A 4,804-nucleotide genomic window follows, 5' to 3' on the forward strand; every position below is an offset into this window, starting at 1 on the left:
TTGGCAAAGTTCTGTGTATTTTGAGTGCAGAAAATTACTTTAATAGATTCAATTATATATACTATGCCATGTTCCACTAGGACTAGTCAGGGTAAAGACAGTAACAGAGCTGACAATGAAAACCACATCAGAACAGATTGTTTCTTCACCTATTGGGAAAAGAGTAATTTAACTGGCACATGTAGCCTTTCTAAGATTTGTATATTGAGTGCCAAAATGGAAATAATGACATTCTGAGTCACCCTCATACTTTACCTGACACGAGCTATTTATTCCTTCAGGAAATAAGTTTTTGACCAAAAATTATATTTCTTTCAAAAATTTTAGGTTATTGAGGGAAGATAGTCTCTGACTTCTATTGTTTAGCTGATATTTACTTGTTGCTGAGCTACAAAAAATACCCTGTTTCATATTTTCCTTTCAAAGGAAAAGTTGAACATTTTTCATTCATATCCCTAGCTTTGAGTCAGAGTCTTTATGGTTTGCTTGCCTGATGAAATAGAACAGCAATTCCTGTTAGAACCTGAAATCAGCCTCTGTGCTTTCAACATAATCAGAAAGCCTTCATCTCATTTGCCTCCTTATCTGTTACATTTGATTACAGATAGTGATAGATACAGGTGATACTATTTTTCAGTCTTTGAGGGGAACATATTTGTTTAATACTCCAAGACTTGGAGTTTAGCACCTTTCATCCAAAGACCCAATTAAATAAATTAACAAGTGAAATAAGACTAGTAATCAGAGCTTATTTTTGATAGTGTTCATATTCATTTGGTCATTTGAACAAATATGAATATGGCAGTACTAGCTACACAATTTACAGAGCCTAGGGTAAAATGAAAATGTGGGGCTCCTTGTCCAAAATTATCAAGAATTTCAGGACATAACATTAAACCAAACACACACAGTCCCTTCAGAGCACAGAGCCCTATGCAACTTCACAAATCACACATGCATGCCCCATACAGAGCAGATATTCTGAGACAAGAGCTATCATTAATGCCCACTCTTCTGCTTAATATTTTTACCTATTCAGATTATCACATACATCATTTATGATGTCTTAATACCAATGAGGAAAAGACACTAAATTCACTGTAGAATCAGTGAATATTCAAATTCTATTAAGGAAAAGGAGAAACAGTTGCTCATAAGGAAATAGAAACATCTCTACATGTTTTATAAACTGCATAATAATCATTACTTAATGATTGAGTTTAATGGTACTTGGGTCAGATGATTTTAAGTCGGCTTTAATGTGTAACTAGATCAGTGGTCCCCAAACTGGTAAACTCTTTTATGGTTCTAATAATTCCTCCATCTGAAACTGGTTAATCAATATTGAAATCAAGTTTAATATTAATGGGAAGTCAAGGGGCAGAGGTAGAATGAGTGAGAGAAGGCAGCTGAGCTGAGGATATTAATATATTGATATCCTATGACTACATAGGGCTAAGAAACTATAACACATCTACAAATAATAAATACCATATGGTGAGTGTCTGCTATACCTGGAGCTGTGATAAGCACATCAATTTATTCCTCCTAACAACTCTATGGACTAGGGAAGAGAGAGTATTCACAAAAGTAAAGTAAGTCACTTAAATGGACATCACAAAAAAGATTGCATTATGAACAATATCATCAGGGAGTGGATATAGCTCAAGCAGTTGAGCTTCCACATCCCATATGGGAGATCCCAGGTTTGAATCCTGGTGTCTCCTGAAAACAAACAAACAACAACAACAAAAAAGAACAACAGCAAAACAAATGAAAAAACCAACTCAGGGAAGCTGTTGTGGCTCAGAGGTTGCCCACTGGCTTCCCTCATAGATCCCAGGTTCAATCTCTGACCCCCAGTACCTAAAAAAAAAAAAAAAAAGAACTATAGCACTTGTGGTCCAAGCACAATCAAAAAAAGGTAACTAAGAAGATGAGAAGAGTTGACTACAGAGTCTATTTACAAAAGTGTGGGCATATTTTAGAGAAGCTGATAAGGGAGCCCCAAGGGGAGGAGGTGTTCCTGTAGCCTGCAAAGGGTAACAGTGTGCAGAGGCCTGTCAGGACTGTGGCCCTCATTAGGACACAGACAACCAGTGGTGACCTCACAGAGAGAGAGCTGGGAAAATAAATGCCAAGACCTCCCCACCCATGCACCCCATTAATCAAACCTAACAGAAGCCACAAGATAAGGGAGCTTAATGATATAGTCTATTGGTTCTCAAACGCATCAGATACACCTGTAGGGCTGGCTTGTTAAAATACAGATTGCTGGGCCTCACCTCCCCAGTTTCTGACATAGCAGGTCTCAGGTAGCACCCAGGAATTTGCATTTCTAGTAAGTCCCCAGATGAGAGGAATGTTGCTAGTTTAGGCACCGCACTTGGAAAACCTCTGTGTAGTCTAAGCAGGTCAACCTCTCTGGGTAGAGAGATGGAGTGTGCAACTGGAAAACACCCAGCACAGGAACAATGGAAGTTGTTTTGAGGACACTAGACTTGTTTATCATCAAGAAAACCACTCCACTGATGACTGTTCTTTTGTTTTGTTCTTTTTTTTTCCCCCAGGAATGCTGAAAGATTTAGTTGTTGCCTTGGTAAGATCTAAAAGAGGCTTAGAATATTTTCAGCATACCTCCTGAATAGCTCCTTTAAAAACCCAAAACTTCAGATAGTGTCTAGTCTAGACTGCCTCTTACCAACCAAAGCCGGTGCCTGCAGGAACGAGGGTGTTGACAGGCAAAGCACAAAAGAGCATTGACCTTTCCTTTTACTACTCTAAGTTCAGGAGACTAGGGTGTACTTTGTAAAAGATCTAGAAAATTGAAGGTCTCATTGCTAAATCCATGGCAGATGTTATGACTTTCCTGACGATAAGAAAACATTAGTAAGTTTTTGGTGGGTGGAATAATCAGTCAAGACTTGTACTTAATAAAATATAAGGCTGAACTAGAAGGTCTATCACTTATATCGCAGGGTTTGCTATTACTGGTCCTTACTTTGTTTTCATTGAAAATCAACAATAAGATTATGTGAAAGATAACGGAATCCTCCCCAGCAATGCAGAAATAGAATGCAAAACTCTAAGTTAAAAATTTACCCTGACCTGTATACACAAAGTAAAGCATGTCAGATTAATGAATGACCTGGTTGGGAAAACTTGTAGACAAGAGTCTATAACCTGTATGTGAGAGAGGAAAGGTTGTATTCATTTTCTGGCAGAGATTTCAGAAAGACATAATTTATATGAAAAATAAAAAGTTCTCAAGAAATATGCCAAGCCATAATTATCATATTTATCCCTTCAAGTGCTTAATATTAACCTTAAGTTGCCTACTCAATATATACACAGTATTTTTGTTCATTTGTCTTTTAGAATTTTTGTTAATTTTGGAAGATGTGCACTTTTTTTCATTTTATCTGGAGAAAAGCTGATGAGATGGGAGAAATAGATTAGGTTTAAATAAGTTATTTAAATCCGAATTCTAGCTACTACATTCCTAGGGGGAGGAATGGTGGTAGTTGTTAACATGCACATTCATCATTTATTTACCTATTTGCAGGCAAATTTCTAAGGCTATAATCACCTTAGCATTTTTAATTCCAAATACCAGTTTAAGAATCAAAATGAATAATTATTTTAGACAGGAGGTCATTTAATTGTATTAGCATTTTTAGTTGACAGTGTTTCGTCCATGAACTGGACTTAACATCATGTACTTCAAAAGCTGGATTATGATCAAAATGATGCTGAATCACATAGAAAGGAACAGATGCATCAATATCCACTAAAGAACAGATTAAGCCTTTTCATGAAGATGGTGCCAAAAGGGAAGAAGGAAATACCTGCCCCTCCTAAAACGGAAGCCAAAGCAAAAGCTTTGAAAGCCAAGAAGGCAGTACCAAAAGGCGTCCATGGTCACACACAAAAAAAGATCCACACATCACCCACCTTCCGGAGGTGTAAGACACTGCATCTCAGGAGAAAGCCCAAATATCCTTGGAAAAGCACCCCCAGCAGAAACAAGCTTGACCACTATGCCATCATCAAGTTCCTCTGACCACTGAGTCAGCCATGAAGAATACTGAAGACAACAACATGTTTGTGTTCATTGTGGATGTCAAGGCCAACAAGCAGCAGATCAAGCAAGCTGTGAAGAAGCTCTATGACACTGATGTGGACAAGGTCAACACCCTGATCAGGCCTATGTTCAACTGGCTCCTGACTATGATGCTTTGGATGTTGCCAACAAAATTGGGACCATCTGAACTGAGTCTAGCTGGCTAATTCTAAATACAAGTTTTTGACCATAAAAAAGGAGAGAGAACACTTTAAGTTGAATTATTTTTTTAAAATTTTTATTTATTTATTTATTATTTTTTTTTAAATTACATTATGAAAAATATGAGGTCCCATTCAACCCCACCGCCCCCGCCCCCCACTCCCCCCACAGCAACACTCTCTCCCATCATCATGACACATCCATTGCACCTGGTAAGTTCATCTCTGAGCATCACTGCACCCCATAGTCAATGGTCCACATCATAACCCAGACTCTCTCACGTTCCATCCAGTGGGCCCTGGGGGGATCTATAATGTCCCGTAATTGTCCGTGAAGCACTATCCAGGACAACTCCACATCCCGAAAACGCCTCCACATCTCATCTCTTCCTCCCGTTCCCCACACCCAGCAGCCACCATGGCTACCGTTCCCACACCCATTCCACATTTTCTCTGTGGACATTGGATTGGTTGTGTCCATTGCACATCAATGTCAAGTGAGGGCTTAGATTCCACATGG

General features: G+C 38.6%; 1 pseudogene; it reads left to right on the top strand.

Annotated features, from left to right (window-relative positions):
• The first annotated feature begins 3,814 nt into the window (after positions 1–3,814).
• LOC105746754 (large ribosomal subunit protein uL23-like) lies at positions 3,815–4,271 on the top strand (annotated as a pseudogene).
• The last annotated feature ends 533 nt before the right edge of the window (positions 4,272–4,804 follow it).

The sequence above is a fragment of the Dasypus novemcinctus genome, chromosome 16 (assembly GCF_030445035.2).
Source record: "Dasypus novemcinctus isolate mDasNov1 chromosome 16, mDasNov1.1.hap2, whole genome shotgun sequence".
In the NCBI taxonomy this organism is placed as follows: Eukaryota; Metazoa; Chordata; class Mammalia; order Cingulata; family Dasypodidae; genus Dasypus; species Dasypus novemcinctus.